This window comes from Moschus berezovskii, chromosome 2 (assembly GCF_049115385.1).
Source record: "Moschus berezovskii isolate FMDL1 chromosome 2, NW_MosBer_1.0, whole genome shotgun sequence".
NCBI classification, from domain to species: Eukaryota; Metazoa; Chordata; class Mammalia; order Artiodactyla; family Moschidae; genus Moschus; species Moschus berezovskii.
The window spans coordinates 101,775,935-101,800,575 of NC_142461.1; the positions used below are offsets into that span (position 1 = coordinate 101,775,935).

At 36.2% G+C, this 24,641-nt stretch overlaps 1 protein-coding gene across 17 annotated transcripts in view; it reads right to left on the reverse strand.

The window, feature by feature from the left end:
- The window catches only part of BAZ2B (bromodomain adjacent to zinc finger domain 2B), a 418,491-nt gene that overhangs the window by 241,247 nt on the left and 152,603 nt on the right, over positions 1-24,641 (reverse strand). For all 17 annotated transcript variants that reach the window (XM_055397431.2, XM_055397444.2, XM_055397442.2 and 14 more), the window contains one exon: positions 11,068-11,110. The gene's annotated coding sequence lies outside the window, so the exon portion shown is untranslated. The remainder of the gene's footprint in view (positions 1-11,067; positions 11,111-24,641) is intronic.

Genomic DNA, 24,641 nt, shown 5'->3' on the forward strand with positions numbered 1-24,641 from the left:
ATACTGAAATCAAATTGATTATATTTTTTGTAGCCAAAGATGGAGAAGCCGTATATAGCCAACAACAACAAAAGAGACCTGGAGCTGACTGTGGCTCAGATCATCAGCTTCTCAAAACAAAATTCAGGCTTAAACTAAAGAAAACTGGGAAAAACACTAGGTCAGCCAGGTATGACTTAAACCAAATCCTATATGAGTTCACAGTAGAGGCAACGAAGAGATTCAAGGGCCTAGATCTAGTTAACAGTGTGCCTGAAGAACTATGGACAGAGGTCCATGACACTGTACAGGAAGCAGCAAACAAAACCATCCCAAAGAAAAAGAAAAGAAGCCAAAGTGGTTATCTGAGGAGGCTTTACAAATAGCGGAACAAAGAGAAGCGAAAAGCAACAGAGAGAGGGAAACATATATCCAATTAAATGCAGAGTTCCAAAGAATATCTAGCAGAGATAAGAAGGCCTTCTTCAATGAATAGTGCTTAATAATAGAAGAAAACAACAAAAGGAGAAAGATCACAGATCTCTTCAGGAAAATTGGAAACATCAAGGGAGCATTCCACCCAAAGATGGGCACAGTAAAGGATAAAAATGGTAGAGACCTAGAAAACACTGAAGAGATCAAGATGAGATGGAAAGAATACACAGAACTGTATAAAAAAGATCTTAATGAACTGGATTACTACAATGGTGTGGTTTGTCACCCAGAGCCAGACATTCTGGAGTGTGAAGTCAAGTGGGCCTTAAGAAGCACTGCTGTTAATAAAGCTAGTGGATGGAATGAAATTCCAACATAGCTATTCAAATCCCTAAAGGACGATGCCATCAAGGTTTTGCATTCATTATGTCAGCAAATCTGGAAGACCCAGAAGTGGCCATAGGACTGGAAAAGGTCAATTCACAATTCCTCATCCCGATTCCCAAGAACGGTAGTACTAAAGAATGTGTTAACCATCAGATAATCGTACTCATTTCCCATACTAGTAAGGTCATGCTTAAAATCTTGCATGCTAGGCTGATTCAGCATTATGTGAACCAAGAACTTCCAGATGTCCAAGCTTAGTTTAGAAAAGGAAGAGGAACTACAGATCCAGTTGCCAATATTTGCTGGATTATAGAGAAAGCAAGGGAATTTCAGAAAAACATCTAGCTCTGTTTCATTGACTACCCTAAAGCCTGTAACTGTGTGGATCATGACAAACTGCGGAAAGCTCTTAGAGAGATGGGAATACCAGACCATCTTACTTGTCTCCTGAGAAACCTGTATGTGAGTAAAGAAGCAACAGTCAGAACCCTGCATGGAACAACTGACTGGTTAAAGACTGAGAAAGCAGTACAGTAGGGCTGTCTGCTGTCACCCAGTTTGTTTACCCTACACGCTGAGCACATCATAAGAAATGCCGGGCTGGATGAGTTACAAGCTGGAATCGAGATAGGCAGGAGAGACATCAACAACCTCAGATACGTGGATGATACCACTCTAATGGCAGAAAGCAAAGAGGAACTACAGAGAGTTTTGATGAGGGTGAAGGAGGAAAGTGAAAGAGCCGTCTTAAGCCTAAATATTGAAAAAACAAAAAACTAAGATTGTGGCATCTGGGCCCATTGTTGCATGGCAAATGCAAGGGGAAAGTAGTGGCAAATACAAGTGGAAGTAGTGACAGATTTCCTCTTCTTGGGCTCTAAAACCACTGGATGGTGACTGCAGCCATGAAATCAGATGATTGCATCTTGGCAGAAAAACAATGACCAACCTTGACCATGTACAGAAAACCACAGACATTACTCTGCTGACAAAGGTCAATATAATCAAGACTATGGTTTTCCCGGTGCTCACGTTCGGTTGTGAGACCTGGACCGTAAAGAGGGGAGAACACCAAAGAACTGATGTCTTCAAACTGTGGTTCTGGAGAAGATTCTTGAAAATCCCTTGAACAGCAAGATCAACCAGTCAATCTTAAGGGAGATCAATCCTGAAGATTCACTGGAAGGTCTGAAACTAAAGCTGGAGCTCTAGTATTTTGGTCATCTGATGTGAACAGATGACTCACTGTAGAAGTCCCTGATGCTGGGAAAGATTGAGGGCAGAAGGAGAAGAGGACATCAGAGGATGAGATGGCTGGATGACATGACCAAAACAATGAACATGAACTTAGGCAAACTCCGGGAGATGGTCAGGGTCAGGGAGGCCTGTGTGCAGCAGTTCACGGAGTTGCCAAAAGTCAGACGCAACTGGGAGACTGAACAACAATAGCTGGATGTAATTCAGTAAGAGTGTTTCTGTTTCCATTTATATAAAAATCTTTCTCCTCTTCAGTTTTTCCTTTGTGTATTAGTAGAAAAAGAAAGAAAGAGTCTACTATCATAATCCCATAACCCAGCCTGTAACACACTGCTGCTCATCACGGTATCAGTTTCTATATACTCTATCTGTGTTTTATCTACTCCATGACAAACATTTCAACAAATGTGTATCTCACAGAAGATGTGTGCACTGGTATTCTAGAAGGTGTGAAAGGAAAAGAAAAATGTATTAACCAGATTAGCTTTCAAGTCACTTTGAGAAAATATCTACCTAGTAGTCTAGGTGCTAGACTCTTTGCTGATTACAATTAAAAATACCAAACCAAATTAGAAAATTATTTGTCTTTTATATTCTCTCATGCCTCTATATCTCTAAGTTATATTAAGGTTACTGTACCTTTTATTTTTAGGAAGATCTATTAAATAGTAGCTCATTTGGAATTTTTACATAAGAAGTAATCTTTAATCCAAGTAATCAGGGCTTCCCTGATAGTTCAGCTGGTAAAGAATTTGCCTGCCATGTGGAAGACCTGGGTTCGATCCCTGGGTTGGGAAGATCCCCTGGAGAAGGGAAAGGCTACCCACTCCAGTATTCTGGCCTGGAGAATTCCATGGACTGTGTAGTCCATGGGCTCGCAAGGAGTTGGACCCAACTGAGCAACTTTTCACCTTCACTTTCCATCTTTAATTCAAATGAGTATGTAACACTGTACATTTTCACTTGTTGAAAGAAGTTCAGTAGGGTCTCTGCAACAGGGTATCATTTCTATCTACAGGTACTCATACTAAGAACACCATGTATACTATTAGCTCCTTTAATGTTAAAACTGCAACTTTTTGGTGAGATGCAATAGGAGTAAATGGAAGTTTCTTTTACTCAAATACACAATAGCAATAGAAAACTGATCTGTATAAAGTAATTTAAATGGCTGCTATATACTAACTTTGAAGACATGTTCACAATTCAGACTCTAGAAAACAAAATGTTTAAGACAATTTATGATTTTAAGATGGTAGATTTTTAAATTTAATGTTTTAGATGTATTCATTGTCATAAAATATGGAAATTCTTCATTTCCATAAATTCTGGCTCAATCACTGTTACTATATTTTATCAAAGATATTTTAAATTTGGCTATAACTCTCTTTTTGGTATTAGAAAAGAAGAAAAATAAAAGTCATATAATACATAGCAGACTTGTTCTTAAATGTTTGATTTTTGTAATTTCCAAATAATGACTTAACTAGCACACTGGGAAAGACACTTTACCCTTCTGACTCTCAATTAATTACCTGTAAAATGTAATACTATGTCTTCTAAATTTGTCGAAGGCTCAAATAGAGATCATCTAGTATCTTAAGGAGTGAATAAATAGTTTTGCTCTTCCTTCCTAAATGTTTTGTATAAAAATATATTTATTTTAAAATATTTAATGAGAAAAACCATAAGTAATACTAAAATTATTAACATTAGAAGAAACTTCATTAGGTACTCCGCACTTACCAAACTTTTTGGTTTGTAAACTCCCATAAGACCTGACTTCTAGGCTTATTACTTCCTCAAATTTTACATTTCAACAATAATGAACTAAAATGGTTGAATGTCCCTGAATACATGTATTTTCAATCTATATGCTTATTTTCTCTTTCTGTATTCTCTTGTAACTCATACCTCAAAACCTAACCTAGATGTCTACCCTCTCTTTAAAGATTTCCCTAGTCTCCCTTCCAAGACAAGCAGAGTGAATCATTCTATTCTTCTCCTAAAATTCAAGCCATCAAAAAGTGACAACATAAGAATGGGAGAAAATAATAGCAAATGAAACAACTGACAAAGAATTAACCTCAAAAATACAGACTCAACTCCTGCAGCCCAATTCCAGAAAAATAAAAGACCCAATCAAAAAATGGGCCAAAGAACTAAACAGACGTTTCTCCAAAGAAGACATACAGATGGCTAACAAACACATGAAAAGATGCTCAACATCACTCATAATCAGAGAAATGCAAATCAAAACCACAATGAGGTACCATTTCACACCAGTCAGAATGGTTGCTGTCCAAAAGTCTACAAGCAATAAATGTTGGAGAGGGTGTGGAGTAAAGGGAAACCTCTTACACTGTTGGTAGAAATGCAAACTATACAGCCACTATGGAGAACAGTGTGGAGATTCCTTAAAAAACTGGAAATAGAACTGCCATATGACCCAGTAAGCAATCCCTTACTGGGCGTACACACCAAGGAAACCAGAATTGAAAAAGACATGAGTACCCCAATGTTCTTCGCAGCCAATGTTTCTAATAGCCAGGACATGGAAGCAACCTAGATGTCATCGGCAGATGAATGGATAAGAAAGCTGTGGTATATATACACGATGGAATATTCAGTTCAGTTCAGTTTAGTTCAGTTCAGTCGCTCAGTCATGTCCGACTCTTTGCGACCCCATGAATCACAGCACACCAGGCCTCCCTGTCCATCACCAACTCCCGGAGTTCATTCAAACTCATGTCCACAGAGTCGGTAATACCATCCAGCCATCTCATTCTCTGTCGTCCCCTTGTCCTCCCGCCCCCAACCTTTCCTAGCATCAGACTCTTTTCCAGTGAGTCAACTCGTCACTCTAGGTGGCCAAAGTATTGCAGTTTCTCAGCCATTAAAAAGAATACATTTGAATCAGTTCTAATGAGGTGGATGAAATTGGAGCCTATTATACAGAGTGAAGTAACTCAGAAAGAAAAACACCAATACAGTACACTAATGCATATATATGGAATTTAGAAAGATGGTAACCTTAACCCTGTATGTGAGACAGTAAAAGAGACACAAATGTATAGAACAGTCTTTTGGACTCTGTGGGAGAGGGCAAGGGTGGGATGATTTGGGAGAATGGCATTGAAACATGTATATTATCATATATAAAATGAATCTCCAGTCCAGGTACAATGCATGAGATAGGGTGCTCGGGGCTGGTGCACTGGGATGACCCAGAGGGATGGGATGGGGAGGGAGGTGGGTGGGGGGATCAGGATGGGGAACACATGTACACCCGGGGCGGATTCATGTCAACGTATGGCAAAACAAATACAATATTTTAAAGTAATTAGCCTCCAATTAAAATAAATATATATATTTTTAAAAGTGACAACAGAGTTCAAGGGAAATAAATGAAATATAAATAAATCAAAGACATTGAAACAGTGGTGTAAATTCTGTTATATTATCTTGATGTAAATCAAGGTAAATTTTGGCTATGAGTGACAGCCCAAAACTGAGTGGCTTATAAGATAGAAGTTTACCCCATTCAAGTCAAGGGTATAAACAAGTCAGAGTGGGCAAGGTGACATTCTGAAGTTATCAGGGACTTTCAAACTTACTGCTGTGCCCATTCTGAATTTGTGGTTTTCCCTCATTGTTCACTTATCAGATCCACACATCAGCAAGCATAGAGGAAAGGGGGAAAAGAAGGCATACCCCTCTTCCTTTAAGACTACTTTCCATGCAACCTGCACACTGTCCTACTTTTTATGTATCTCTAATTAAAACTTAGTCAGATGACCACATTTAGCTGTAAGTGAGACTGAAAGTGATATTTTCAATCCAGGTAGTAATAGGCTGGGAAAAGATTAGTAGATGAGGAAAACCGATGTTAGGGTACAACAATCAATCATTGCCGGGCTTGGTTATATATTATCTGAGGTAGGTACATAACTGACATTTACTATTTAACATCAATATTTCTAGTAATGTGTATACTATAAAATTATATAGTAATTTCTTCTAAATTTCAATTTTTAAGTTAAATATTTCTATTGGTAGAGATTAATCTCTATGAAGTTTAAATAACATTCACAGTAAAATTACCAATGGGAAAAAGAAATTTCAATAAAAACAGAAAAAGCTACTTCAATTATTATAAAAGTTGCTTTGTAACAAGTTATTAAGTATGAGTCAAAGTGTTAAATAAGAATATTTAAAATAAAATATAACCATTGTATTAATAAAACTACATATAAACAAAACTGCATATAAATGAAACTGCATGAATACTGTTAGAGAAGATAGAGGATTTGGGGAGATTTGGGAAGAAAAAAAGTCCATCAGTTAGTTTATTGTATCTCCTACAAATGCTGTTTAGAGATTTTTAATCAAGTAGAGTGATCACAAAACAGAAGTAAAAGTTAGAATAAAGAAAAACAAGGTTTTGATCAAGATCTCACAGTATGTGACTTTGGGCAAGTAACTTTACAGATGATGATGACTATGATAAGGGGTCAAAAGAATTTACCACTTCAGTCTGGGTTTTGTGCTTCTGTAATAAGCATTTTTTCATTTAATATTCACAACACTCCATTAAACATTATTCCACTTTCAGTTCAGTTCAGTCGCTCAGTCGTGTCCGACTCTTTGTAACCCCATGAATCACAGCACGCCAGGCTTCCCTGTCCATCACCAACTCCCAGAGTTCACTCAAACTCATGTCCATCGAGTCGGTGATGCCATCCAGCCATCTCATTCTCTGTCGTCCCCTTCTCCTCCCACCCCCAATCCCTCCCAGCATCAGACTCTTTTCCAGTGAGTCAACTCGCAGAAAAAAAAACCAAACTGGATCTTAGACTATGTAACTGACTCAAGAGCAAAACAGCTACATTAAATATCAGAGCACAAATGTAAAGGATTTTCGGACCCAGTTCCTCTTCTTAACCATTATGCAAGCCACCTACCTTCAAACTCTTGGATGCTGGTTTTGTCCTTTGTTATGGAAGGGGAATTTAGCACAACCTAAACTGTTCTAAAGTTAATTCTGGCCTTTTAAGATGTTGGTATTCTAATGAGGTCTGACTCCCTTCCCCCACTTCCCAAAAAATCACATAATATCAACAGATCTAATCAGCTTCTTTCCTGGATCTTATGTGAGTCAATAAAGTTATCATTTCAATATATAAGGTAGAAAGTAAAAATTCATATATTAAAAGGAATAGATGAAAAGATCATAGTGTGGAAGTAAGGTAAATTTGGATATATCCCTATTCTTCATGGTTGATGTCTTACCCTTTCTCATATCAACAAAAGAGCAAACCAAAAAGTTAAGTAAGAGGGAAGAAAGGTAAACTAATATTTATAAAACTCCTTTTAAATATATGCATAAGTCATTTTGTGAAAATATTGAGGCACAAAGAGGATGACTTGCTAAAGGTCACATACACAGTACACATACAGTGACATCAGTACTTGCACTTGCTCTGGTTCTAAAAGTTATGCTCTTTCCTATCTAGCCTGCTTCCTATGTCTCAATTTTGGATGTTCATGTATTAATATCCTTGTTTCAGTTTTAATGTAAGAAAACTAAAGACAATCTTTTTTCGATGATCCGATGGATGTTGGCAATTTAATCTCTGGTTCTTCTGCTTTTTTAAAATCTAGCTTGAACATCTAGAAGTTCACTGCAGCCATGAAATTAAAAGACACTTACTCCTTGTAAGAAAATCTATGACCAACCTAGACAGCATATTATAAAGCAGAGACATCACTTTACCAACAAAGGTCCGACCAGTCAAAACCATGGTTTCTCCAGTAGTCATGTAGGATGTGAGAGTTGGACTATAAAGAAAGTTGAGCACCGAAGAATTGATGCTTTTGAACTGTGGCGTTGGAGAACTTTGAGAGTCCCCTGGACAGCAAGGAGATCCAACTAGTCCATCCTAAGGGAAATCAGTCCTGAATATTCATTGGAAGGACTGATGCTGAAGCTGAAACTCCCATACTCTGGCCACCTGATGCGAAGAACTGACTCACTGGGAAAGACCCTGATGTTGGGAAAGAATGAAGGCGGGAGGAGAAGGGGACGACAGAGGATGAGATAGTTGCATGGCATCACCAACTCAATGGAAATGAGTTTGAGTAAACTCCGGGAGCTGGTGATGGACAGGGAGGCCTGGTGTACTGCAGTCCATGGAGTTACAAAGAGCTGGACACGACTGAGCACTGAACTGAACCGAACTGAAAGATACTCTGGCTTCCCAGCTGGCTCAGTGGTAAAGAATCTGCCTGCCACTGCAGGAGATAAAGGAGACACAGGTTCCATTTCTGGATGGGGAAAATTCCCTGCAGAAGGAAATGGCAAACCACTCCAGCGCTCTTGCCTGGGAAATCCCATGGATGGAGGAGCCTGGCAGTTTATAGTCTTTGGCAGGGTCACAAAAGTGTCAGAAATGACTGAGTACACACGCACACAAAGATACTAATTTAGTTCTTTGTGGGTATTTATGACTACTAACAAAACATCTTGCTGAATACAATTAGAAAATACATATTAAAATATGCATTTATTAAATATATATTAAAATATGCAAAATACAGGGGAATATATGTTATGTTACATAGGAATAATAAAAATTGAGTATTTCCAAACAAGGAAAGAGAGTTATTTTCAATTAGGATGATTAGGGAAGGACTCAGAGAGAGATGATTACATGTGTACAGGACATTCAAGAAGAGGTTTGATTTCATCAAGAGCAAAAAAAGCCTGAAAAAGAAAAAGAATATTGTAGGAAAAGGGAATGATGTGAATATAAGTATGGGGACAAAACCTATATTCAGGGTGGAGATGTAGTCCACACTGTGTGGAATGTAGGGGTCTTCTTGAATAATAAGATATTTGTCTGGGAATTATGTTACAGCCAAACTAAGGAGGGGTCTTGAATACCAAGTTAGAAAGTCTGGATTTGATCGTGCAAGAAATGGAAAGTCACTAAACATCTTCAAGTAGAGAAACAAAAGAGTTAAAGCAAAGCTTTAATAAAATTAAACTGAGGATCACATATGTATCGGCTTCAGTAGAATTACTGATGTCCAGAAAGAAGAAATAGATCATTTAGAAGATAATAACATTTCAGTGGAATATACTGGGTTGGCCAAAGATGTTATGGAAAAACCTGAATAAATTTTTTGCTGACTCCAATAACATAGAGCTTAAAAACAGAAACTCTCCTGAGTTCTGAAAATTTCTGAAGAAAAAGTTATATATATAAGGTGTATATTATATAATACATAAATAATTAGGACAGCTTCAGCCCTGAAAAAATCTATAATATCCCCATTTCAATCGCAATCTTATCTACGCTGACTAGTCCTTTAATCTCTCCATTTTCTTTGAGTATATCAGCCTTCCCCTGGTCTCATTTTATTCCAGTCCCATGGTCAACACTTGAACTACCCTCTCAATACTTTCAGCCTGAATCAGTGTTGAAATCTACCCACTCTTCTTGCTTGACTTAAGGGGCCAGAGAAAGCTTCACAACCTTGACATTATGAGAAAGGGCTTCTGTTATCAGGTACTTATGAAACTCTCATATGAATACTTAGTTTTTAACTTATTTAACATCTGATAAGGCAACCCACTCCAGTGTTCTTGCCTGGAGAATCCCAGGGACGGGGCAGCCTGGTGGGCTTCTGTCTATGGGGTCACACAGAGTCGGACACGACTGAAGTGACTTAGCAGCAGCAGCAGCAATGTTAAATCTGAACACCACCTCTCTTCCTGAAATTCTTGAATTCCAACAGTTGCAATTAAATGTTCTCTTAATATTACTCTAAAAATGTACTGAGGGTCAGCATTTCTTAATTTAAAAAAAAATACCTTTTTCATACTATGTTAATTTTAACTTCCTTGATTGTAAAACACTAGATGCAAAACAGAAGGATGCTACAGAAACATGTTAATATTTTGCTGTAAACCATTTGTTAGGGCCATAAAGTTCTGATTAAGAAAAAACAAACAAGCAAAGGGCTACAAATCAGAGATATTTAAAATGCTCCCTTAGGAAAAATGAATGAACATGCCATAAAAATCTGTAGACTCAACAATGATGATAAAGCCTTTAAAAACACGATAAAAATTCTCTCTGGACTCTGAAAAATGTTAAATTTAACAAATGAACCAGTTTTCAAAAAAATTGTTAAAACATAAAGATTATATATATACAGATTAACATTTCTGATAATTACTGCTTCTAATGAACAAGTAAAATAGGAATAAAGAAGCAGACTCACTGAATAAATAATATACTCACTTTTTTCCTCTGTTATTTAAAAGGCGTTTTCAAAAATGCTATAAAATTTCATTACTGCAATTCAGATTTTACTAGTTAGAATTTTCTAATAATATAGATCAAAACCTTGGATAAAGTTTTTCTTTATCTGGCATATTTCCTTATACACAGTAGAAATTAACATTTTAAAATTAAAGAGGAAAAGCATCTGTTTCTTAAGAAAACTATCCTTTGAACAACTCTCCATATTTGGAAGAATCTTTATACATCAATGAAAATTTTAATAAAGAAGTCTAAGAATCCTTTCAAGAAGGCTGTTTTCACAGTCCTTCGTAATATGTGACTGCAGTCCCAAGTAATTTTATTTTCATAATATTTTTCCTAATGTGGAGTCACCTCAAATATTTTGTACCATATTTTATAAAAACAAAACTAAAAACAATGATTCAGGTTGTGATTATGATTCACACTGAAATATGTATATATAATTGGGCATATAATTTCAGTTATAAATTAAGGATAATTTTCATTTAAAGTGTTTAAAATCATTTAAAGAACTATTTAAATTATAGAGATGTGGGATGTGAATCATTAAACGTAAATATTCAATTGGCTGTTGAAAGAGTAACAATTAAAAATTATAAATATTTTCTAACTTAATTCTTATTCTCAGAGAAAATAAATATCTTTAAAAGCTTAATTATCATTTTAGTCTTACTGTGATCAATGTGGTCAATCTTGTGACATCACTGTTGAGAAATCTGTAATAGGAAAAGAGAAATACGTTCAGCTGAATCATACTTGAGTAAGTAGTTTCAAAAACTAAAAACTTTGTTTAGAATATTTGTCTGTCATGATGCCATAAGGAATTCTAAAATTATCAGGAAAAGTACAATTGGCATGATGCAAATAAGCATAAAACACCTAGAGTTTATTTATAGGTCATTATTTCTTATAGCATGGCAAATTATGTTTCATTTATAATCAACAACACCCCAGAGTAAACATATTAGTAAATAAACAATAGGTCACTCAGGTTAGTTTTGTTTCAAATATTTACTAAGAAGAGAATCACAATGTCTTAAATATACTATAAAACAAATGACATATAGGTATCCGTTTTTTCCTATGATTAGATCAGCTGCTCAGTCTGTGCCCAAAACACGATCTAATACTTATTATCAATTAACAGGAGAAACTCTGCATTGCAGGCAATTATTTACCAGATGAGTTACCAGGGAAGCTTAAGAATACTGGAGTTGATAGCCTATCCCTTCTCCAGGGGTCTTCCTGATCCAGGAATTGAACTGGCCTCTCCAGTACTGCAAGTGGATTCTTTACCAGCTGAGCTTTCAGGGAAGTAATTTAAGGTGAGCTTTTAAATGTTTAGTGTTTAAAAGTAATACGACATTAATGGTGTTTTACGATTCATAATTAGCTTTCATTATTATTTCATTTCCTCAGAACAATTTCTTCAAAGTGGCAAAGAGGTATTTCTCACTATACACTCAGGAAAAGAGACGTTGGAGAGGATACATGACTTGCCCAAGCACACAGAACTGAGTTTCCCTTGGTTCCTTTTTCTCACACCTCCCATCCAATCTATCCTGCCAACCATTCTTCCTCATTCTGTCCGTATTACTGCTTTTTACCTCACTAGTTCAAGATATTGCTCTCCTATATCATTATTCCAGTCTACTGTCCTTAACTCAGTGACAAATGTATCAGCTCACATCACTCCCTTACTCAAAACTGTCCAATGGCTTTTCCATCAATTAGGATATAATCTGTAATACCCACCATGGCCTATTAGTCTCTCTGTCACCTGGTTTCCTGACTACAACTTCTGTCACTCTCTCCTTACTATGTTCCAGTCACAATGACCTTTTTGATATTCCCCAAATACACCTAAGCTGTCCCTCTTCAGGGCCTTGACATTTGCTGTTCTCTCAGCCTGGAACAATTGTTCCCCGTATCTTTACAGGACTGGCTTTCTTACTTCATTCAGTCTGATAAAAATGTCAGTTCCTCAGAGAAGCCTTCTCTTACCACCAGAGACTGTTTTTCAGCTGTAAGCTCTGTAAGAGGTCATCTCTGGAACACTAGTATAATAGCTGGAACCCAACAACTACTCAAGAAAGAGCTGCTGAATGAATGACTGAACAATTACTTATTGATTTCTTACTGCATCTAGCACTACGCCCAGAGGGACATATAAATAAAAATTCTTACAATTTCTATTTAAGAAAAATATGCCATAACAACTTTGTATGCATTTTTAAAAATCACTGCAGGGAGAGTTTGGGAAGTAAAAAAAAAAAATGGGCAAAGTAGGGAGTGGTGTGAAAGTGGGTACAATGAGTTACAGGTGTGATATAATGGCAGTCTGGACAGTGAAGATGAGTACAGACAGAATGGGAAACCCAAGCAACAGCTTACATGGAGAAATAAGAGGACTTCACGTTAAACTAAGTACAGGAACAAGGACATCAGAGAATGAAAGATTATCAGGGATACAACGAAAGAAACCTGCAGTGGTAGAGTAGAGTGACTTTCATGTTGGACAATAAATAAACCCAATGTTACCAAAGGCTATTCAAATGGAGACATTTCGCAACAACAGGTAGAAATTGTGACTTAGAATAGTCCAAGATTTTAAAAATGAGTTATATAAAAAAGCACAATTCAAGCCAAAAGAGTGGATGAGTTCACCAAGCAAATGAATATAAACTAAAGACAGACCATTAAGCAGAATTTGGGGAATACCTATAAATAAGGCTTGGGCTTCCCTGGTAGCTCAGCTGGTAAAGACTCAACCTATAATGCAAGAGACCCTGGTTTGATTCCTGGATCGGGAAGATCACCTGGAGAAGAGATAGGCTACCTACTCCAGTATTCTTGGGCTTCCCTGGTGGCTGAAATGGTAAAGAATCTGCCTGCAAAGCGAGAGACCTGGGTTCAATCCCTGAGTTGGGAAGATCCCCTGGAGGAGGGCATGGCAATCCACTCCAGTATTCTTGCCTGAGAATCTCCATGAACAGAGGAGACTGTTGGGCTGCAGTCCCTGGGGTTACAAAGAGTTGGACGTGACTGAGCGACTAAGCATGCGTAAGTAAGGTTTATGGGAAGCAAGAGAGGTGAAAATGTCTTGTGTTTTGTTACTTTTAAGTCCAAGAAATAAAGAAACGAAAAATACACTGAAGGCAAAAGAGGAAAGATTATCAAGGTGGAGAATATGTTAGTTTTAAATTATACATGGATGGATAAGAGACTATAAGACAGGAAATTAATTCTCTCTTAACTACCCATGCTCCCACCATATGAAATCAGATCAGAAGCATATAGATGGAACACTTTACTCTCTGAATCCAAAGACCTGCCTTCAAGGAACTCCTTTATGCTCTCCACTTCAATCAATACCAAAAAAACAAGCTTGTGATGGTAAAGAGTCAATATAAAAAGTCTTATGAAAGAACCAATTATACTTTTTACAAAACTCTTAAATTAAAAAAGATATTAAATATTTTTAAATAGTTACATTCAAATAATATAAGTAACTGAATAACAAGATAAATGTTCCATTTTATTTTTTTGGATAAAAACAAAATAATTAAGACTAAATCTATGGTGTAAAATACTCCTTGATTTAAAGTCCTAATCCTCAAAGTATAAAAACCTAGCAGAGACATTCTTTCATCATGGCAGCAATTTTTACATATAACTTACCAGGTATTTGCAAATATATGAGGAAAAACCATTTGAAATTAAAACAACACTAGAGGGTAAAGCCAGACAAGCTTCTAATAAAAACCCTGAGTGGCTTTTATAATCAAGGAAAAGGTAATTTTTAAAAAATCATCTTAACACTAGGAAATATATTCAAATTAGACATATTATAAAAAAGTAGTAATATATTTTATGAAAACATAATTCAACTAATGTATTGGTTATGTACTTTTCCCCTACAAGCCACCATTTTAGTAAATATGCACAGAGAAAATCTCAACTATATTTACCCTCAGAAACACCTAATAATGTTAAAGTGTGGGAAAAGAATCTTAAGTTATAATCATATGTTTCCATTAATTAGGATGAAACTATTTTTCTTCTTTCTCTGCCTCCAAATGGAAAAAGTCTTCCCTTATATAACGAATTTTAGCTTTACTTTCACTTGATAACCCTACGTTAAGTTTCAATATACACAAAGTTAGGATATTTATCCATATCTAACTTACTGAAAAGATTCAAAGGAATAAATGGATTAAAAAATTTGACATTTTCTCATCCTACTCAATCTGAACACAGAAATATATGTTGCGTGCATGCATGCTGTTGCTTCTGTCATGTCCAACTCTGGGCGACCCCATGGACTGTAGCCCACCAGGGTTCTCCGTTTAAGGGATTCTCCAAGGCAAGAATACTGGAGTGGGTTGCCATGTCCTCCTCCAGGGGATCTTCCTGACCCAAAGGTCGAACTTATGTCTCTTATGTCTCCTGCATTGACAGGTAGGTTCTTTACCACTGTTATGTGTTAGTTGCTCAATCGTGTCCAACTCTGCGACTGCATGGACTATAGCCCACCAAGCTCCTCTGTCCATGGAATTCTCCAGGCAAGAATACTGGAGTGAGTTGCCATTTCTTTTTCCAGGGGATCTTCCCAACCCAGGGATTGAACCCGGGTCTCCTACAATGCAGGCAGTCTTTACCATCTGAGCCACCAAAAGTCCATCTTTACCACTACTGCCTTCATTTAAAGTATTAGTCACTAAAATATTTAATCATTCATTTATAAATCAATTTAATGTTTTCTTTGTATTCTATATTCTTTTCAAGGTGCAGTTATATAATAAAAATTACCTCTAAAATACATACATGAAAAGTAATCTCATAAACCATATGCTACTTGTAGGCTATTTCAGTGTTGCAAAATTGGATTGTAGCATGGAAAGTCTGCATCTATCATTCATTTTTTAGAGAATCACAACTATGCAAAATTTGGCATATGTTTCTAAGGTTAATAACAAACTTTATAAAAATCTAAACATGTTTCTATTATCATCTAGCTTTTTCAAATTCTGTGCATTACTGTTCTTTTTTATTACTTGGGGAAATATGTGGTAGGAAAAAAATCACATACTTTGATAAGCAATATTTGGAGGGAAATGATACTGTAAATAACAGGGATATATAATCTGAGAAAACTGGTAAAAATTTGATCTACCGCTAGTGGAACACAGTATCAATATCCACTGGATGTGGTCTCCACATCCTACAGATAAGGGAGACCTTACTGTACGATGCCACTTTATGTAAGGGACTTGAGCCTCCATGGATTATGATATCTGTAACAAGTCCTGGAATCAATTCCCCACTGATATCATGGGACAACTCTATTCTATACGAAGTTGTCCAATGAAACAATGCAAAATGAAAAAGTTTAGTATCTGTACTGTCCAATACCTAGCCCATAGCCAAAAGTGCCTGAGTACTCATGATATGGTTAGTGACTTTTAAATATTAAGTTAAATTTAAATGTTGACATGTAGCTACTATCATATTAAACAGCACAACTAGGCATTTCTGAAACTATATTAAGATCAAAGTGTAAATGATCCTTCTAAAATATTTGAAAATTTATTTTCTTTCTTTTTTTTTTTTTTAAGACATAACCCTCAACCATGTTGGATATGTTCCATTCAGGGGCATTGCTCCAAATCTGTAGGCAAATTATCTTCAAATAACTTTCAAGTTTATGTTGAGTGGAAAAGGTCTATTTTATTGCAGAATTCTTGATGGATCATATTGCCTGTAAGAGGAAATAGTGTTGGGTTTTGGAGAGCTGAGTTTTAAATCTCTTTAAATTTAAATCTAAATCAGCTGGGTAGAAATGGTTTATTTCATTTATTCATGCACTGTTATGACTAAAAACCTCAACCAAATTTAGAAAAAAGAAATTAATTTTATTAACAATTGTAATAGCCCTGATCCTGGGAACTTCTGACAACAATTATTTTCCCTCTCTTATTATGTTTTAAGAAAAAAATATTAGCAAGCTTTAATAGGAAGACCTATGTAATATGGTATGCATGAAACAAGTCCACTGTCTAATCTAGAGTGGACATATAAATAGAAGATTTACATAACATGAATAGAAGTTTTGTTAAGTAGCTTTGTCAAATTATGAAAACACCAATTGATTTAATACTTTAAAAGCAACAAAGCTCTGAAGTGATAGAAATAATTTCCTGATCTGTACAAACAGTGACTATAGTGGGTGTCTGGCTAAAAGTTGTTTTCCTGATTTAGTTGGGGGGAAAGGTAGAGAAAGGAAAGAAAGCAAGCAGCTTGAATAGATAGGACCAATTCCAAGCAGTATTTTGAAGCATAATATTCACTGAATAGGTTGGTTGGTTCAGTGGGAAAGAATCTGCCTGGAACATAGATTCAGTCCCTGGGGTGGGAAGATCCCCTGCAGAAGGAAATGGCAACTCATTCCACTATTCTTGCCTAGAAAATCCCATGGACAGAGGAGCTTGCCGAGCTTCAGTCCATGGTCAAAAAAGAGTCAGGCATGACTTAGTGACTAAGCAATAACAACAACAAATTCAATGAATGCTTTCTGTCCTCAGTTTCACCTGTAAATAGGGTATTCAGTAAAATATTAGATGTCTGTATTCCCTTAATGTTCAGAGAAGCTGTGAAGGCCGGGGTTCCAATGATTTCTGCCACTGCACATTAATCCATGTACATTAATTCAGTCCCTCCTAGACACCAAGGGATGACTATAATTCAATACCTGTTGTTAGAAATAACCAGAAGCCCAATATCTACTCTAAAGATACCAGGAAGTTCAAAAGTGATAACTCCCAAGAGCAACATCTGGAAATACAGCCAATGAGAGTTCTCATTTTAATAATTTTGGATTTTTATTTATTGGGCTATGCCAGGTCTTAGTTGAGGCTCACGAACTCCTGGCTGTGGCTGTGGGATCCAGCTCCCTTACCAGGGATTGAAACCAGGCCCCTGAATAGGATCATGGAGCCATAGCCACTGGACCACCAGGGAAGTCCCAGTTTCTCATTTTCTACCAAACTTTGTCATATCACAACCTAAAACAAAGTGAGCTTCCCCTCTGCTTTAATTATTAAAGAAAACCAAAAGCAAAAACAAAAAATGTTGTATATCTCTTTAAGGTTTTAAAGAGATGATTTACCACAGTTCTAAATTTTTGTCACTCTTTCCAATACTACTTCTCCTTTCAGCTAAACAAATACTACTGTACGTAAAACCAAACATGAACAGATGGCATTTTAAAAAGCACTTCTTGGAGAAAACTCTAGTTTGAAAAGATACACGCACCCCCATGTTCATAGCAGCATTATTTATAATGGTCAAAACATATTAGCAACCTAATGGACAGATGAATGGATAAAGATGTGGTACACACACACACAATGAAATATTACTCAGCCATAAAAAGAATGAAAAAATGCCATTTGCAGCAACATGGATGGACCTAGAGATTATCACAGTAACTGAAATGAGACAAAGACAAATAATATATTATATCACCTCTATGTTGAATCTAAAAAAAAATGCAAATGAATTAATGGAACAGAAATAGACTCAAAACAAACTTATGGTTGTGCTGTGTGAGATGTGCTAAGTCACTTCAGTTGTGTCCAACTCTTTGCAACCCTATTGACAGTAGCCCTCCAGGTTCCTCTATCCATGGAATTCTCCAGCAAAGAATACTGGAGTGGGTTGCCATTTCCTACCCCAGGGGATTGGGAAAGATGGGACATGGATATTTTAGGAGTTTGGGATTAACAGATACACATTACTATATATAAAACAGACAATAACAAGGTCCTGCCATATAGCACAGGGCACTATATTCAATATCTTGTAATAATCTATAAAGGAAGTCAATCTGAAAAAGAATATATATGGATACTTTGCTGTACACCAGAAACTATCACAATATTATATATCAATGATACTTCAATAAAAATAAATATAAAATAAATCAAATTTAAAAAGCACTTCTTGTATTATCAATGATTTTACATTTCTTATGAAATAAAATTACATTTATGGAGCTTCCTTGGCTGCCCAGTGGTTAAGATTCCATGCTCCCAACGCAGGGGGCCCGGGTTCAATCCCTTATCAAGGAACTAAGATCTCGTGTGCAGCATGATGTGACCAAAAAAAAAAAAAATTAACTTCCATTAATTACTAAAATAAAAGAAATAATTTTACTATCCTTACTACAAAAGCTGTCCCTCCCTCAAAATATATCATATCCTTCATGTGCAACACTTGTCCTTAATGTACTGTGTGACTGAAACGTCTCTAAAAGGTATAATTCTCATAGGTTAACTCACAAAATTTTTAGACAACTAACATAAGCCTTATTACAATAAAGTTTAGCTAGAACTCAAATATTGGAGAAGGAAATGGCAACCCACTCCAGTGTTCTTGCCTGGAGAATCCCAGGGATGGGGGAGCCTGGTGGGCTGCTGTCTATGGGGTTGCAAAGAGTCGGACACGACTGAAGCAACTTAGCAGCAGCAGCAGAGCTCAAATAGCAACTTCATAATCTTGCTGATAATAAAATCCATGAAACAAAGCACAACTGGCTTTAGATTTGGTGACCTTTTTTTTAAGCATATATAAAGCTGGATCTTTTTCTAAAGTTTACCACCCTATTGTTTCAACACTAATAAGTGCTTTTCAAAATCTTTACTCCCTACTTCATGGGTTTCTGCTTTAGGGCCATAAATGGGCACCCAGTAGAGGAAGAAAGTGGTAGCACTGTCAACAGGTGTTGAAATATTTTTGAGGCTAGTATATACACAATATCCAAAAATGAACTAATCACTTGGGTGAAGTAACATAATGAAAGGCTTCATTTAAGAAAAACTATATGCTGTTTTAGCTACATTTTTATTTCTCTAAGTTTTTTTTTAGGGAATTCAACTCAAATTTTAGCAACAGAGAGGTAAAGTTTTTGAAGGTTTACTATTAACTAAAGTAAAATACATTACTTAAAATTATGGGGAAATTTTAGTTTTTATCAAAATTAGAATCCATCTTAGTCTTGTCAGCAAATGCCAAATCAAAATTTTCCACTGATAAAATTGCCTTGAAAAAACCACCTCACTTTGAGCAAGCCAGCAGTCAAGAAAAACATAAACATAGCTCTATAAAGGTTTCATGTACTATAGCTAAAAGACTTAAATGAAACTATTCCACTCCAAACCTTTAAATATCCAATTCAAATTAAGGCTATGAAAACTTGGTGCAGCAATTAAGCAATTTAACCACAATCAAAAAAAAAATACTTTATTAGATACAACCACCAAAGTTGACATCACTAATCAATAACTAAATTTCAGATAACATACATTTCACTCTTCTCTATTAAAAGAACTTTGCTATGAATACTTAGGGATATTAAGTAATCATTACTACTATTTCATCTTTTCTGAGAACTCTTAAAATGATTTCATCATAAAAAAGAAATCTGGTCTAATGGTGTCAACAAAATGTTACATTACCCTCGCCTCCTTTTAGAATTTTGGCATACATACATAACTTAGGCAATCTCTTAGTACTTCAGTTTGCCATACCATAATTATCAACTTCATAGGGATGTTGTGAAGTTTTACTTAATTGTGCTTATAAAATTTTTTTGAGGTACACAGATGAAAGAGAGGTATAAGGCTCAGATGCAATTATTGCTATGTACTTGATGGGGAGGGAAAGGCATTTAAAAGCATTTAATAGTAACATGGATGAGATGGAGAACACTAGGGTAGGAAAAAGTTTGGTGATGGTGGTAGCGATAGAAAGTGCAATGAGGATGTAGAAGCAGCATATATGAACAACACTTTGAGGGAGTTTCGCTATTAAAAATTGGAGAGAAACAGCACTGTAGCTTGAGGGGGATGTGGGATCTTGAAAGGTTTTGTATTAAAATGGAGGAATACTAGTCAGTTGATATGCTGATGAGAAGAATTTAGGGAAGTAAAAAATGCTGATAGGGAAAAATTACAAAAAGCAAAATCAATGATTACTAAGCACCTAGGAAATGGCAACCCACTCCAGTGTTCTTGCCTGGAGAATCCCAGGGACTGGGGAGCCTGGTGGGCTATCGTCTATGGGGTCACACAGAGTCGGACACGACTGAAGAGACTTAGCAGCAGCAGTAAATGTATAAATCTGTCCATGCTGCTAGAAACGCAAAGACAATAAATATATGAACTAATTTAATAATTCTATGGAAACTATATTTATAAAAATCACAGGGGAAGACACCAGATACAATTAAATTAAAACTTCTTTAGAAGCAATATTATTTGTAATAGAGGCTGTCAGGTTAAAAATATCAGAGCAATGTTGACGCATTTTATGATGTGACAGCAATGTCCTTCTAAACATGTGCAACTGCACAGGATAGAAATAACGCCACACACAACTCCTATTTGATTATGCACACTGAGGCTTAAATAGGATAAACATTAGACAAAAAGTAAAGCCAGCAATTTCAAAAAACATCACCACTATACTTTCCTTTTTCCCTCCTCTGTATTGACCCATCTCCATTTTTGGATTTCCAGTACCACTCTATTCTATTACTTATCACTCTGTTCAAAACTGAAAGCACTTCATATTATCAATCAATTATACAAATGTTTATCACTTCCAAAGTTCCATTCTTTCTGCCTGTTAATTGTTGTTTCTGTTCAGTCACCAAGCTATGTCTGATTCTTCACGATCCCATGGACAGCAGCATGCCCGGTCTTCCTGTCCCCCACCATCTCCTAGAGTTTGTCCATTTTCCCTTGCCTCCTTAAAAAAGTTAATTTGAAAGTTATAAAGACAATTACTAATTCTATATTAGTGTAAATTAATTTAGATAAGTTGCTCAAACACATTTGCATATCAGACTTTCTTCCCTCTAATCACAGCATCCTTTATCTCTGTATATTTTCATATTGTGACCTAGTCTAAAATATGAAGTAATATACTAATTAGGTACATAATATCCATAATAAATATAAGAACTCGAGAATGAGAAAAGTAAGACTGGGCCAAGAGGTTAGTTTCAAATCTGCAAGCCATAAGGCCCTGTACTCTTTGTTACTGAAGGACCAAACGTATGTCTTTCACTTTCCTGGTAACCAATGCAAAGATAAAACGACTGTCATAAACAACTTTTGTTTGTATGTATATATTATTCACAGTATTCATAAAGTGAAAAGAAATTATCTTAAAGAAAGCACAGCTCTTTTTTTTACTGTGACCTGAGGAAAGTCACTCTATTGAGCAGTCAAAAATTTTCCAGCAATAAGCAAAATAATGAGTTATCAAGGACCATTTCTTTTTAAAATTATTTATTCATTTATTTACTTTTGGTTGTGCTGGGTCTTCGTTGCTGAGTGCTAGCTTTCTCTAGTTGCAGTGAAGAGCAGGGTCTACTCTTCATTGTGGTGTGTGGGCTTCTCATCGTGGTGCCTTCTCTTGTTGCAGAGCACAGGCTTTTAGGCAGTTGGGCTCAGAATTTGTGGCGAGTGAACTCCAGGGTGCATGGGCTTCCATAGTTGTGGCACAGGGGTTTAGTAGCTGCATGTCACTGACTCGACTGTGGGCTCACACTAGTTGTGGCACATAGGTTTTAGCTGCTCCGCAGCATGTGGAATCATTCCAGACCAAGGATCGAACCCAGGTCCCCTGCATTGGCAGGTGGATCCCTATCTACTGTACCACCAGAGAAGTCCCTGAAGGGCAGCTTCTTTTTACTTCCCTCAGAGACTGACCTTTGGCATCATACTAGAATAGCATTTAAACACCTAAAGCAACATGGTTCAACTATGTCACACGTAAGTTTAATAAGAGATGAACTATACAGAGTAGTATTCTTCATGTTTTTCTTTTCCCAAATATTAAAATTTTAGAAACCACAATGAATTTTTTAGACAGATAAAATTTATGGAACAACAAAATTTGCCATTTTAAACTATAAAATTCAGGTTTTAGTATATTCACGATGTTGTGCACCCATCACCATTATTTAATTCTAGAATATTTTCATCACTCCAGAAAAGACACCATACCAATTAAGTAGTCATCACCCATTTTCTTCTCCACTCTCCCTCCCAGCCTCTGGTAACCACTGATCTATTTTCTGTCTCTATGAATCTGCCCATTCTGGACATCTCATACAAGTGGAATCATATAATGTGTGACGTTTCCCGTCTGTCTTCTTTCATTTAGCATGTTTTCACAGCTCATCCATATTGTGACTTATGTCAGTACTTCATTACCTTGTGTGGCTGAATAATATCCCATTATATGCACACTTTATTTACCCATTCATCAGATAATAAACATTTTGGTTGTTTCTACCTTGGGGCTATTATAAATAACACTATGAATATTCACGTACAAGTTTTCATGTGGATATAAATTTTCAGTTCTCTTAGATATATACCTAGAAATATAAGTTGGTCATATGGTATCTCTCTGTTTAACTTATTAATTGAAAAACTATTTTCCAAAGTAGCTGTACCATTTTACATTCCCACAAACAGTATATGAGACTTCCATATACTCCAACCTCGCCAACACTTATCTTTCATTGTTTTTGTTTTTTTATAGTTCTCTTAGTAGATATGAAGTATTTTCTCATTGTGTTTTGAGTTGCATTTCCTGATGTTGTACACTTTTTCAAGAGCCTACTGCCATTGTATACATTCTTTATAGAGAAACGTCAAAATCTTTTGCCCAGTCATTAATTGGTTTCTTTATCATCTCTGTTTTGTGGAGTTCACACTATGAACGCTGTTGTGTTCATAATGAAATTTTAAAGATTGTGAACTGTTACCAGTTTTTAAAATGAGTGACAAAACATAAAAGAATATAATTTGTGAAAATGAAGATTGCAGATTAAAACTATTAACACCTGGTAGCAGAAAACACATCTTGATATTATAAGGATCTACTGTATAACATACATCAATGTCAACACTAAATCCTTTAACTGCTTGCAAATTCTCTTCCTCCTCACCATCAAATGTACTACCACGTAGTTAATAAACAGTTGATATCCATAATATTGTTTTAACATTCACAACACCTGACAACTGTTAAATAATGAGAAAATAAGGTGGATATTAAAACAGTTTGCAAGAGTTCAAAAGAAAGTAACAAAATAAATAGAGTTTGAAAAGTAAAAGCACATAAAACTTGCACATTCACTGAGTTCTTATGCAGACTGAAAAGCTTAAAAAAATAAAAGCTCTCTTAGAGTTTTAAAGGCAATGTTAGTTTTATTTATCCAGCAAAATTCAAGAACATGCCAATGCCTATATAACTCTGTTCTGAGTAGGTAACATTTTCCTTTAAAGTTCTAGGAACACAAAGGGCTTCCCAGGTGGCATAGCAGTAAATAATTCACCTGCCAATTCAGGAAACAGGTTTGATCCCTGGGTCAGGAAGATCCTCTGGAGTAGAAAATGGCAACCCACTCCAGTATGCTTATCTGAAAACTTCCAAGGACAGAGGAGTCTGGTGGGTTATTCTGTGAAGTCACGAAGAGTCGGACATGACTGAGCACTGAGGACAGCATTATGAATAGGAAGGAATAAGTACCTTACTGATCATTAAACTAGTTAACCAGATTCAGTCACCAGTTGGAATGCATAATAAAAAGGATGGTGAAAACAACACTTTTGAGTTACCTGATTGTGAATCTTAGGAGCTGGAATTTTATTTTATTTTTTTGGTAATTAATTTATTTTTTATTGGAGGCAAATTATTTTACAATATTATATTGGTTGGTTTTGCCATACATTGACATAAATTCGCCCCGGGTTTACATAAGTTCCCCCTCCTGAACCCCCCTCCCACCTCCCTCCTCCCTTTATCCTCCCTCTGGGTCATCCCCGCATGCCAGCCCCGAGCATCCTATAACATGCATTGACCCTGAACTAGTGATTCGTTTCACATATGACAACATATGTGTTTCAATGCCATTCTCCCAAATCATCCCACCCTCACCCTCTCCCATAGAGTCCCAAAGACTGTTCTATACATCTGTGTCTCTTTTGCTGTCTCGTATACAGGGTTATCATTTGCATCTTTCTAAATTCCATATATATGCGTTAGTATGCTGTATTGGTGTTTTTCTTTCTGGCTTACTTCACTCTGTAAGGAGCTGGAATTTTAAACAAACACTGAATTTGCTAGGAGAAGAGGACAAGATTATGAGAAGTCGCTAAGCAT